The 14,285-nt window shown below is 32.6% G+C and overlaps 1 protein-coding gene across 4 annotated transcripts in view; it reads right to left on the bottom strand.

Annotated features, from left to right (window-relative positions):
* LOC106463943 (E3 ubiquitin-protein ligase UBR2-like) overlaps positions 1-8,681 on the bottom strand; it is a 67,379-nt gene extending 58,698 nt beyond the window's left edge. For 2 of the 4 annotated variants that reach the window (XM_022391576.1, XM_022391577.1), the window contains exon 1: positions 8,204-8,681. The gene's annotated coding sequence lies outside the window, so the exon portion shown is untranslated. The remainder of the gene's footprint in view (positions 1-8,203) is intronic. The other 2 variants (XM_013924032.2, XM_022391578.1) reach the window with 1 other exon arrangement.
* Positions 8,682-14,285: the final 5,604 nt, after the last annotated feature.

Raw genomic sequence — 14,285 nt, 5'->3', positions numbered from 1 at the left:
GTGTAAATATATTTAAATAGGCATGCATAGTTTGGTTCAATTGAATGTGTTATTTATAATAATAGTAGTTTTTTTTCTTTTAAAAACATAACTATTTATAATGCTCTCTAAATAATAAAAAAATAAATTACAGTGAAAGCAATGAAGATTTTGTAGGTTTTGAACCAAAATAAATAACAGTAAACCTTTTTTTGATTTACGGTATTTTCTTATTTTGAGCTCTTTTGTGTTTAGAACAATATATACTAATTTTGAAAGTAATAAATTTAATTTTTGTTCAATAAATATCTTTCAAATGCAACTGTATACCAGTGCATTTTATATTCTGAAAAATACAGTACAAATTTTTTGCAGGGTAGGAGTCATCTCTACTTAAGACAATTTTATTTTTCTAACAGGGTGGTTGGCCTTTGGAATGGGTTACCTTCAAATGTGATACATGTAGTATATGTAACGGTGCTTAAGTGAAAGCTTGAAGAATATTTGAATGAAAAGGGCTAGCTTTGCATGCTTTTATCTTAAAGTTTAGTTTAGTGGATGTGATGGCCTATATTTAAATATGTTACATGTAAAAATCTATAATACTATATTTTTTAGATGCATGAACCACTTATGTCATTGTTGGTCAATGCCACTGAAACATAAGAGAAGTCGTAGCCTCAAGAAATCACATAACCTTCCATTGGAGGACACTACTGTCTAAATTCTTGTATAATGTGCAACATTACAGCAATACCCTCCAGAGATTTACAAAGCAGCAAAAGCAGCTAGAATGAAATGAACATAATGGCTTTGTTGACCACATATTATGTGAAACCTACCATATACAGAAGAGAGGATAAATTCAGAATATATAATAAAATACTAGAAGAGGACAGAAATTCATGGTTTATTCATATACTACAAAAGTCTGAGAAAAGTTAAGTTTAAAAAATGTTTCCAATTACCTGTTGAAGTGTTTTAGTTTCTATGACTGAAGACTGGTAAGTGGTAGAAGAGTCTTAAATTTGTAACACACCACCAGTACAGGTATTACATAAATATGATGTTTTAGATGAAACACCAGTTTGTAAGTTAAGAGTAGGATAATTAGGTTAAAATTAAACTTAAAACTTTATTATTTTTGGTCAAGTATTTCAGGCTAGGTGTTTTAAAACTTCAGTGTAAACTACATTACTTGAGGTATTGCTTTTATTTTTCTATACATAATTTGAAAATAGGAGGGTAATTTTTTTGTTTCTGTGGTTCTTTTTTTTGTTCACTTCTAAAATTTTATATATTTTTGTTTTAGTTATAATGGTTAGGAGTATAATGAAGTAAATAGTGCAAAGTTTAGGTTGGTGTTTCCCAAACCTTTTTCACTGATGACACCCTAACCCACTTACTTTGATTTGCGTGACACCCCTTCTGCCACATGCAATATATATTTTCATGTTCTTAATTATTCTTTGCTTGGTGAAACTCTCACGACATCCCTATAAATTTACCATGACACACACAGTTTGGAAACCACAGATTTAGGTATTCAGTAATAATGGCACTATAATATCGGCTATGAAGATGGTATCAGTAATAATGCAAACTGAAAATGACTTTTTGTTACATAAAAATATACAAACATGATTTTGTTGTATTTTTTTTCTTTTACATTTTGTAATATTACAATTTTTTTTGGAATTTCACAGTTTGTGGGATTTGTTAAAGCAGCTTAGGTTAATCTGTTGTATTCAAGAAGCTCAAAGCAATTTAGTGGAGATTTTTAAATGTATTTTTATTGGACTCAGAAAAAGAGGAAATCAGACAAAAATTGCAGAATAAATCAATGAAAGCAGCAGATTAGGGAGGAAATTATTAAATGCACAAAACAGCTAAATTTTAAAATGAAGGATACTCCTAGTGTTAGAAGAAGAAGAAAACTGTCCCACTAAGTTGTAAAATGGCAGGAGATTAATGCTGAAAATGCAGGAAGCTATACTGTATTAGGTATATGTGAAAAAACAATTTGGAATAAAAAGATTTGAATGCATTTCTAGGGCATCAACTCGTTAAGTATGCTGAAAAGTAAGTATATGATGGTAGTAAGGGAAAACTAGGACTTGGAAACTGCTTATTGGTTACATAAATTTAGAATGTTGTGAAAAAGGATAACTAGTAGCAAGAACTATAAAATATGTTATTTTTTAGTGCATACCAGAACTAATGACATTATAAAAATGAGTTACTGACTAGGTACAAAATACCTAATTTGGAGTTTATGGGGTAGCAAAACATCAGGAGTATTCAATTTATTTTTGTTTCACATGTTAGGTATAGACAACAAAATTTAAGTAGGAATGTAAGTTAACATTTTCCAACACTGCCCTCTATATATAAACGTTTTTGCTTGCCAATAGCCTTGTGTTTCCATGTGATTTTGCTGTGTTGTTACATGCAAATGAGTACGTGACAACCGTCCACCAACAGGAGTGTGACACACCCTCCTAACACAGCTGACTCCCTCTATATTGATTGTTCAATCATCACTTTGAGACTAGACAAGAAAAGATATACCAGAAGTGGGGAGGACAGGTAGGAAGTGTGAGAAATACATTTTCAATGTTTAAAAATGTTAACTTCTGATAAAATACTTAACTTCCTCAAATGGAACCCATGGAGTGAGACACACTACAGGGGCACACACATAAGAGATTGTGCCTCATCTGTACCAGGGTATACTCTTCACCTATAAAGAAGAGACATGTCATTAGGATAGGCAGAAAAGACATGCACAGTCCAGAACCTGCATCAGGCTTACAGAAGTGCTATTTGTGTAGTGTGGCTAGGGTGCATCAGACCGTAAGTGTTGGGTCAACTTCAGTCCAAAACCAGGCATCATCAAGAATTTTTAATCTGGTCCATGGTAGGAGTAGGGTCCCTACCATCTTCTCCTCAATCCCAGAAAAGCAAAATGGGAAAATAACATCTGCCTTACAAACTGAGTGAGGGCTTATGTTGAGTAGTCCTGCACCAATCCAACAACAGACTACTCATGAGCTCAACACTCAAGATTTATTTGGATGGGGAAAAGCCAGCCAGAGGGATGAACTGTACTACACTGACAGAACACCACTACCCTACTCTCTACTGAGTGGAATTGGTTACACTCAGGAGGAATCCTCCATGGTCTACAACCCCAGTGGCTAGGAACTAGTGAGTGGCAAGGACTCCCATGCTGCACTAGAAGAAAAGGGGGGATGAAAATGCACTGGGAAGTCTGGAGGAGCAGATCACTATAAGACAGTGCAACAGGTGACAACAAAATCTTTATTTTTAAAAGCAGGCCAGCACTAGGTTTTAAACTGGGCATGGAGGATGAACAGGGATTCCCTGTCTTCTTTACTCATGATAGTCTGGATAAGGTCTTATTTAAGATAATGACCATCATGATGATATCTCTATCAGACTTGTGGAACATTCAATCTCACAAGTGAGCACTTTATCAGGCCTTGATAACCCTCCATTGTGTGGATTTTGGATGAGTATACCCTGGAAGGCACCACTTGCTATTGAGTGGAATTCAGTAAGGCATGACAGGGCCCTATAAAAGTAATTTACAAAAGAGAGAGAACTTACAAAGTAAGAGCCAATAAGATGTATATAGAATGGTGATCAGAGGCAGCATATAGCCCAATGAAGAAGAAAAACTGACCAGATGACAAAGATAATATGTTACAAAAGTGTGAGGGATTGTCCACATACCAGCCTGAATAATCTCCTCCAATGAACGATGGACATGAGCAGCCAAAGAGAACGTAAGATGATGCATTTGATGTAAGGATACCTGGAAGTGCCAATGATCATCCCCATCTAAAGAAGAATACACTAACTATATGAGTTGATGAAGCCACCTAGTAAGGTTAATGGGAGAAAGACTGTAGGAAGAGGAGAGATTCCAAGGAATGAAGAGATAAGAATGGGAACCACAAAAAGGAGCAATGTGGGCCAAATAACAATGGACTGCACGGACAGGGCAGAGAAGATGATAAGGATCAGAGAGAAGATAAAGATCAGTGAAAAATATTGGAGCAATGGAAAAAAATGCATGAAGAATCAATGACATACATGTCAGAACTTCAACAAATAGAGGTGAAAAGGAGGAGGAAATAGGTTTTAAGGGAGAGATGGTATAAGGAACAGGAAGCCAAAAGTTCAAATGGAGGAAGGCTAAGGGCATGGAAAACAACATTCAGGTCCTAATTGGGAAGGAAAGAAGGAAAAAGGTGGCAAAAGGAATGGGGCGGAAAAAACTCGATAGTAACAGAAACAACAGAAAATATTACTACAGTTTTACCAATCATATCACAATCAGAAATCACTGATTGCCAATTATGTACAGTAAAGTTGATGATGTCATTGTGTAGTATTGTTGATAGTTTAACCTTAAAAATGGTAAAGGCTACAGAGAATGTACTTTGAAGCTTCATTAAATTTGAAATTATTAATAAATATGGCATGCAAAAAAGAAAAGTTGCAATCTCTTTTCTGTTTTTTTATTTGATCAAGTGAAAAATAAATATGAAGACTGACCTTGTGGCTAGTACATAATCGATACATAACATTATGTGACCATTGTGAGAGACGATTGTTGAGGTTCAATTCCTAAATTCATCATTCACTTCATCTATAAGTGTAAAGACTTTTGCTAACACTCTACACATTTTGACCTAAAACAAATGAACTATTCCAACCAATGGTCAAATAAAATGACAGCATTTGAAAGTTTTCATTCGTAAAGAATCTTAAAACAGGTTGCCAAAGATATTTTTAAAATTGCCTTATTGAAAAAATGCTCCTAATTATATCTTTATTGCATACATAATGATCAACTTTCAAACCTTATAAAAAGAAATGACAACTTTAAATGCATTATGATAAAGAAGACCCACATCATGCTGGTTGAATAATTTAAAATTTATTACCTCCCAGTTCAATACATGCTTTCTTCTACCACATCTAGTTATGAAAATATGATTGGTGTTAATTTCAGCACAATTTAGGTAATAATCACACATTAGGCTAGTTAATGTTACAACTTTATTCATTTTTCAGTATAATTCCCACAAACATTATACACACCATACACTTGGTTAATTTATACAGTACACACTTATGAAAAAAGAAATGTACAACAACTTAAAATATAATTAAGACAATAACCTTTTAAGTTTGATTGGTCTCATCATGAAAACTTGATGCACTAGCAGCTAGAGGAAAACAAAAACAGATTTGGAATCAGCGTCCTAAGAGCTATCTAGCCCACCTATAACTATATCTGATGAAAATGACTTGTTGGCCAGTGTTATTTTTCTAATTCAATAGTAAAAGAAAAACGCCTAGTTTACAAAATGTATAGGGCTGGCGTTAAGATTTTTTAATTATTTTAATCTAGTTTAGAGGATGAAACAGCCGAGATAGACCAATGTTGTCCCAAAACATTTTATTATGTTATGTTAAAATAAATAAAAAGGCATGAAACTACAGAAATTTCTTTAGTAGCTGAGAAGGATTTTTTCAATATATCTTACTTACTTTAAAAAAAGGAGCAATATTTAGTTTGTTTTTGAATTTCACGCAAAGCTACATGAGGGCTATCTGAGCTAGCCATCCCTAATATAGCAGTGTAAGACTAGAGGGAAGGCAGCTAGTCATCACCACCCACTGCCAACTCTTGGGCTATTCTTTTACCAATGAATAGTGTGATTGACCATCACTTTATAACACACTCATGGCTAAAAGGGTGAGCATGTTCAGTGGGACGGGGATAGTAATATTTAGGAAAGCTTAAAAAACTTCTAGGAAAACAAATGCAACTGACTCTTAAGATATATATATATATATATAGCCAAAACTCTAAAGAAGCTTAGCTAAGGGTCATTGAATGCTTATCAATTGTTTTTCAAAAGTCTCTTCACACTGTGGAAATTCGCAATAATTGGAAACTACTAACATGATCCACATCTCTTGAAAGAAAAGAACATCTGAGAAACTATAAGTCTATTAGTTTGCTTTTGTTACTTGAAAATTTTGGAATCTAATATAAGAAGTCATTTCAAAAAGAATTTAGAAAGTTAGCATTCAACAATGATCATAGAAGCATCTTTTAAGATAAATAATGCTTGGAGATGGCTTGAATGGATAATAAAGAAAGTATTTAATACAAGTTTAACATAACAGCAAATGTACAATGTTTCGACAAGGTTTTGTCATCATCAGGTACCACTTGCTGTTATGTTAAACTTATACTAAAGTAGTTCTTCATTACCCATTCAAGCTGTTCACAAGCATTATTAGTCTCAAAGTGGGTTCCTCATCATCGAATCTTTTAAGATAACGTTTTCTTGCCTTATCAACTTACCAGATTTTAATTTTTAGTCAGATTATTATTATTTTTCATACAGGATTTCTCTAGATGATGATTTGTTCTTTGACTTTCAAAATGCTTTGATAATGTGCCTCACCAGATATGAATTAGTTGTATAGTATGCTTACAAAATTAGTAGGAAAAGAGGATAGAAAACAACAAAAGAGTGAAGATGAATGGTTTTTTTTTTTTCATTGATAAAATGTGAACTGCTTAGTCTCTTGGAGGTCTGTTTTAGATATTGTTGTAAGCTATATTTTTAATGTTGTAATTTGTTAGCTAGAGAGCATAGAATGCCTAGAAAATTCTATGGATATGAAGTTTTTTGTAGTGTAATAAAACTAGATCATAAATAAGGTCAGGTGTGAAGTGTGGAGAGTTTTTTAAGATGGAGAGTTGAATCAGTCAGCATGTTTTCATGAAGTATTTTGATCTGTGTTTGCTATCAAATGTATTAACTTGTATAGTACAAGATAATTTGTTCTATGTTAATTATTATCATTTGTAATGCATGCCTATGAGTTACAACACTGAATTATTTTCACCAGAAAATTTAAAAGAACCCATGAACAAAAGAATAACATTACAATAATATGAACATCTAAGAAGCTTCTTGGGCAGCAGTATTTCCAAATTAGCTGATAATACCAAGGTGTTTGGAACACATGATTCTACTAAGAATGCTTTTATATTTTAGGCATATAATTATAGCTGGCCTGTAATAAGTAAAACTCATCACATCATACATGAAAGATAATTCAATTGTTCTTAAGTTTTACTTTTAATCATTTTACAAACAGTTCTTTCTACAGAATTTTGAATGTATATAGCAGAGTAAAATTCAGATTTTCATTATTTATTTATTTTCTAACCTCATTGGTGAACATGTGGCATGTACAGTTCACTTATAATTAATAGCTACATTGTATACTATAACTATATAGTTATGTTATTTACTAACTACCACACTACTGTATCACTTTATTGCTACACATAATTTCATGTACTTGGTTGTTCTTAAAAGAATTTTGACTTTAACCACAATAAGATTATCATAAGTTTGTGTAACACTTTATTTAGACTATGTAACCATAGGCATAATAAAAAAAAAGGAGAAATATAAAATATGCTGAATTATAACAAGTAAAATTAATTATACTATACTTGGAAGACAATTCAATTGCTCTTACATTTTACTCATTATATAAGCTATTCTTCTTTCCACAGAATTTGAATGTACATAGCATAGTAAATCTCAGATTTTCATTATTTACTTTTTATCTAATTTCATTCCTGAACATATGGTATGTATAGTTCATTTATAAATATAAATAATATTAATAGCTATATTATATACTACATAGTTACGTTATTTACTTATTGTCATATTAGTTTATTAGTACTAGTACACATAATTTCATACACATTTACAAATACAATAAAAACTGCTAATGTGCCAACCACTATACTATTACCAGGTCATACCCTTAAGTTACCAACCTGTCTAAAAATAAAACACTAGTATCAATAACTAACGTATTTAAGCCTTTTTTATTTGATTGGTTTAAAATAATTAGTAATAATAATTTATACTAAATTATAGTTATACAACACAAACTCAAGCCAAAGGTTACTGAACTACTCGACTCTCCAGTCAAGCTGCTCCTAGTCATACTTTTAAACTTAATTATTAATATTAAATTTTTCGAATCCTTATCTAAGCTGGTACTGGTAGGACATTATCACTGTAATTGTTATTTTCTTTTTGCTGTAAAAGTGTTAGTGTAGATAAATGAGCTTCACCTTCACGTTAAGTGTAAGTCTAAGATAGCATATGCTTCGTTGATAACCTTCGTACTGCAATTTGCAAATCAGAGTACTGAAATGGTGAAAGAAAGAAATCAACACTACTCGTACTCAGTCGTAGTCGTACTCCTTACGATGTCATTACACTTAAGAAAACACTACTCACATAAGTTGAACATGGTGCATTCAACTTTAAAGAGCTTTGATAAAATACAGTTGGTTTACTTCAGAATTATTTTGTTGTGCTTGATATTATTAGTTTTACCTTTTTCTTTTAAACCACGGTCAAAGTGATGAAATACACGACTTCTCTACGCATTTGGCAGAATACGACCACCAAATCTTTAAATCAAGTTTTCACCTTAAGATGGCACACTAAACAGATAATGTTTAATTTGGAAAATTGCAAATATGCTTCTTCCTTGCCGATAAAAACAAATATTGTTTTGTTGAATTTCACGCAAAACTACTCGAGAACTATCTGCGCTAGCTGTCCCTAATTTAGAAGTGAAGGACTAGAGGGAAGGCAGCTGGTCAACACTACCCACCGCCAACTTTTGGGCTACTCTTTTATCAACGAATAGCGGGATTGAACGTCACATTATGACTGAAAGGAATTTGGTGAAGAGATTAGAACCCGTGACCGCAGAATGCGAGAAGAACGTCCTAACCACCAGGTCAAACCAGGAGTATTTACGAGTATAATAAAACAAAGCAAACAACAACACACTCATGAGTTATAAGCCTACATATTCTATAATAACTAGATATTAAATAAAAAAGTACGATTCAGGCTTAGTTGTCAGAAATACTCATTTCTCAATACTATTTAATAAAGACTAAGCTACTATTTTATTTAAACAACTATGTTATATCATTCTGGAGTATTAATATGTAATGTGTAAATTAGTTGACTTAACCAATGAAAAAAATAACCATAAAAAATTTCTGTAATCTTTTGATTATAAACTCTATCAAAAATGTTCACGGTGTTCCCCCTTTTCTTAAATTTACATTTAAATACTTATTTCAGACATGGACCTTTTTATCATGAAAATAACGTTTTACAACTTTCTATGAGAAATGTGTTATTTTATTCGAATTTCGGATAAACAGCCAATGAGATAGAAAAATACATAAGCACACACTAAGTTTACTTATCGTTTTACTATGTAGGAAAATGGAGAACTAAAGAAAGCTTCGGCAACAGTAGTCCTTCATTTTATTATTATTTTTTCTCTCTATTTCGTCTCCCGGAGGGAAAGCGGTAAGTTTATGGGGTTCAGTTCCCCACAGTGGACATAGCAGATAACCAAATGTGGCTTTGCTCTAAAAACAAATAAACTTTCTATCTCTCTGGCCCAATATGGCCAGGTGGTTAGGGCGCTCAACTCGCAATCTGAGGGTCGAGGGTTTGAATCCCCGTCACACCAAACATGCTCGCCCTTTCAGCCGTGGGGGCGTTATAATCTGACGGTCAATCCCACTATTCGTTGGTAAAAGAGTAGCCCAAGAGTTGGCGGTGGATGGTGATGACTAGCTGCCTTCCCACTGCTAAATTAGGGACGGCTAGCTTTGCGCGAAATTCAAAACAAACAAAATCTATCTCTCTACTTGTCGAGTTTACCTTAGTTTTAATTTTTGGTTTTATAGTATACAAATGATTTTTTATATGAAAACATGATTAAGATTTAGTTTGGTTTAGAGGATGGAACAACTGAGATGGATCAATAGGTCCCTTGTTGTTCCTAAACATTATGTTATGTTACATTAAGATAAACAGAGAAAATAGTTAAGATACAACTGGGTTGTAAGGAACTCGTTTCTTTAAAAGTAGGGTATACTTGCAATGAAAGTTGTAGATGTGATATACAGATACCACAACCACACACTTGCTAGTAGATATTTATAAGTCCACCGGTGGGACAAGGGTAAGTTTACAAACTTACAACGCTAAAATCCGGGATTCGATTTCCCGTGGTGGACACAGCAGATAGCTCAATGTGGCTTTGCTCTAAAACAAACAAACAAGCACACTTAAAAATTTCCAAAGCTCTGTTTCGAAATATGGTAAATCCGGCTGAGCTCGTGTGCTCATTCAACCCTAGGTGTTACTACTGTAAGCTTCGGTAAAGGAGAATATATATCTACAGTTTTGTGTAATAGTTGTTTTGCATCATACAGTATCCTAACTATGTGGAGCTGCTTTACAGTTGTTAAATGGAGCAAAGATGTCGTTATATACTTGTGCTCCATTATTGAGAACGGTCAGCTGCAGAGAGAATATGGATTGGATGGCAATTTTGACCTTTTCATGAAGCTCCAATTTAATTAGAGAATCAAGAAGTGTTGTAAATGTCTCTTCCGTGTTGTCTTTACCAGCAGTCTTTCAGCAGCTGATTGATGAATTCTAACTCCTAGTCCAAACACATCAAACATTTTAAACCCAAACTAAAATTTCTTTCATTTCATCCTCCTATTCAATTTTGAACTTAAATACGTCTGCCATGTTTCAGGCCACATCGACACTATGCACTTTCAAGTAAATTCAAATAGCTTTAAATTGATAACATTTTTGTTTTAGATAGCTTTTACTCCTTAATGTTAAACGTTAGGAAATAGTGACAACTATAACTATAGTAAACCAAAAGATATATTCAGTTGCATCATAACGATTAGGAAACCACTATCAAGTCAAGTAGTCAAGTAGAACCTTGAAATACACAGAGATATCCATTTTTTATTTTAGTATAAAACAGAAAGAGAGTGAAAGTTTTAAAATATAAAATTAGGAGACAACAAATACATAATTATATATGTTGTTTTGAAATTGACCAATGAAAATGAAATGACTGTGCCTAAACTGTTTTAGTTCTGAATATACAAAAAACGGTTTTAGTAATTGTGTGAGAGTGAAAATATGGTCAATGTTTCAGCCAAACAACCGCAATAGAGACCTCAAAGGTAAAGTGTTCAATAACAAACACAGAAATAGACATATTAGCTCCTGGTAAATTGAATACCAAATTGAGGTGTCAGTAAAACAGTAAAAAAAACAATGATCTACCAACACTTCTATTCAATCAGATGCCTTCTATATATACACTAAACTGATTATATGTTTATAGCATGTCCTAATATCGTCATAATAATACGAAAGATATAGTTAACCTGTCAAAAGCTTTTGATTGAATTTACAAATGATAATTATTTTATGCATATCTAAATTAAATAACACTGCTTGATTATTGTGTATCTTTAAATATGTTTATGGGCATATTCTTAGGTCAGATATTTTAGTTTGGGTTGTTCTGTGGTATACCCTAACGCTTTGATTCATCAGGGATAAGGGAAGATTCAACATAGGCAAGATATAGTACATCCACCCTTAAATACATTTGTACTACTTTAATTCAGGATAACATCGTTTCAAATCTTGACTATTGTTATTAATTTGGTTAGCTATTTTCCTTGTGATGTGTTTTATTGTACTTTTATTTCGTATTGTATTAACTTTGTCCAATACTGTTTTAGTACATGGTATTGCATTACACGATACTAGAACTTGAATAATTCATATAGTAGAAATCCTACCTAGAGCCACTGCTATTTCGAAAAAAACTATGTAATCATGGGCAAGAGAGAAGCCTAGATCTGTTTAAAATACTTTATTAACAGTAGCAGTTAACATGTAGCGCAACAGCTCTTCAAGCTTTCTTAGTAAACAAAAAATAGGACCATCTGTACGGAACCATACGTTCGGACAACCAGACATCCTATCTCGCAACCTACAACCATCCATGTACTTATAAATCAAAATTTGACTGTGAAATCACATAAACTGACAACTAAAAACTAAAAGCACACAGGCAATTGATTAGTTTGTTTGATAGCTATCTAGATGGACTATTTTACGTAGCCTCAAAATTGACAAACCAGTAAAACTTACATCAGTTACTCTCTGAAGATAAAAAAGAAACAGCCAACAGAAGCCCATTCCCTTACCGAATCCTAATATAGTTTTGTCAACTTAGACGTAAGTTATAACACATCAAGTATGATCTTCCCCTGTCGTCTATGATTTCACTTTCTGATCAAATATATTATGCATATCATGTACATTTGTTTCACTTATGTGTTACTCCTAATTAAATAAAGTATTACCTTTACATGTAACTATTTATGTGCTGTTTGTAAACTGTGATGTGTTGATTGTGAACACTGGAAAGTTACTTTTGAATATGGATATATATTAATGACTCAATAAACATCTGAGTTACTCAATGGTTATTTGCAAATAAAGTAACAATATATTTATGGTTTGAGCAAGTAAATGCGGAAAAGTAACAGAGGTATCTCACCAATGTTAAGACTATTAAGTTATATATATTACATATATCTCTATTTCAGTCATTTGATGTTGTTTGGAGCTCAAGGACATCCTTTGAATATCATACCAAAGTGCAAGATATTTATGAATCACTTTGATGGCAGTTTATTGTTGAAAGATGGGCTAAAATGTTATATATATATGGAAAGAGAAACAATGTAGATTCTCATTTTCAAGAAGCATACAGTATTGGAAGTAATTATGAAAAACAATGGAGAAAAAGTGTAAAAAAAAACAAATACTTCGAGAATGATACCCTTCTATTGTTTGAAAATGAGTTGCACCAGAGTGCAATCATTTGTTGATAGTTTACACTTTGATTTGTTGTGATCTAAACAATTAGGAAATCCCTTATCAGTATAAAGCCTTTAAATATACATAGTTTTGCGAATACAGTGTGGATAGAAAACTATTAATCTACACTCTTCTAATTCTTGAAAATTCCTAAGGGACTAGATAAAGAATGTAGTGTTTGAAAACATAATATGCATAATACTGATGTCTTATGATAAGCTTAATTAATTATGGTCATGCTTTGCCACATTGTAAAAGTCGCTCACATCATAACAAGTGATGTTGAGTATCTCAGAATATGTTTTTTACCAGATAGATGATGATCAAGTACACATCTTGTAAACAACTTTACTTAAATAGAATCGTGGATGTTACCTCGAAAACGGTAACATATACATCAGCACAAAATGATTTCAATGTATTTGTAGTTACTTTGAAAATCGCTGCTGAGAAGCAGTAACAAAACCAAAAGGTTGAACTGAGCATTGTACCACAATGAGCAAAACTGTAGACGTGACCTCTTTGTAGATGAATCCAAGTTTAAATTCGTTGATAACAATCAACGACAGTTTATTTGAGGACAGATAGAAGAGCAGCATCATAGTCAATGTAAGATAACTACAATAAAATATCGTAGGTTATCAATACAAGTTCCTACTCAGCCGAAAGTGTCAGCGATTTACATAAAGTTTATAGCCCTCTGATTGCTGAAAGTACAGACAGATTCTGATCCATCATGTCATTCTCTACTAGCACGACTCGTTGGGTAAGGATTCACCTTGCAGTAAGACAATGATCCCTAACATAAAACAAATGTGGCAAAACGATAGCTTATCCTGTACAATGTCACAATATGAATGTTACTGAGACTATAGCGGCTTATGTAAAAGCCGAGAAGGTCAATAGACGACCAAACATCTTTGTTGAATTAAGGAGTAATATAGGACAATTGGTACAATATTTCACAATTTTGCATTGATAAACTGTATAACGGCATGAAAATAAGGTGTAAAACTCTGTATAAAATACCCTCGAACAAAAATACTAGTGCATTGTACAACTTATTTTATTAGATATTTTCTATGATGATTTTTGTACCATTAATACATTCACCACATACACATATCATCACTTGTTGTTTGCAGTTTTTGTGTTTCTCTAATTTGTATGTTTCCATAATATTTGCTAAATATAGAGCATCCTCTAAATTGATGCAGTTGAACACAAGTCATAAAAAAATCAATGACATTTTGAATAAACATATTTTTATAATAATAGATAGATATCTTTGACAATATTGAGTTTCTGAGGTAAAACAGTTTCAAGGAAAAGATAACCCTCATATTGATACTATGTATAATACAAATTGAAAATGAGAATACAATGTCAAATGTA

Source organism: Limulus polyphemus, unplaced genomic scaffold, assembly GCF_000517525.1.
Source record: "Limulus polyphemus unplaced genomic scaffold, Limulus_polyphemus-2.1.2 Scaffold1524, whole genome shotgun sequence".
NCBI classification, from domain to species: domain Eukaryota; kingdom Metazoa; phylum Arthropoda; class Merostomata; order Xiphosura; family Limulidae; genus Limulus; species Limulus polyphemus.
The sequence above is the reverse complement of the archived record's forward strand: the minus strand, read 5'-3'. Positions and strand labels throughout refer to the sequence as shown.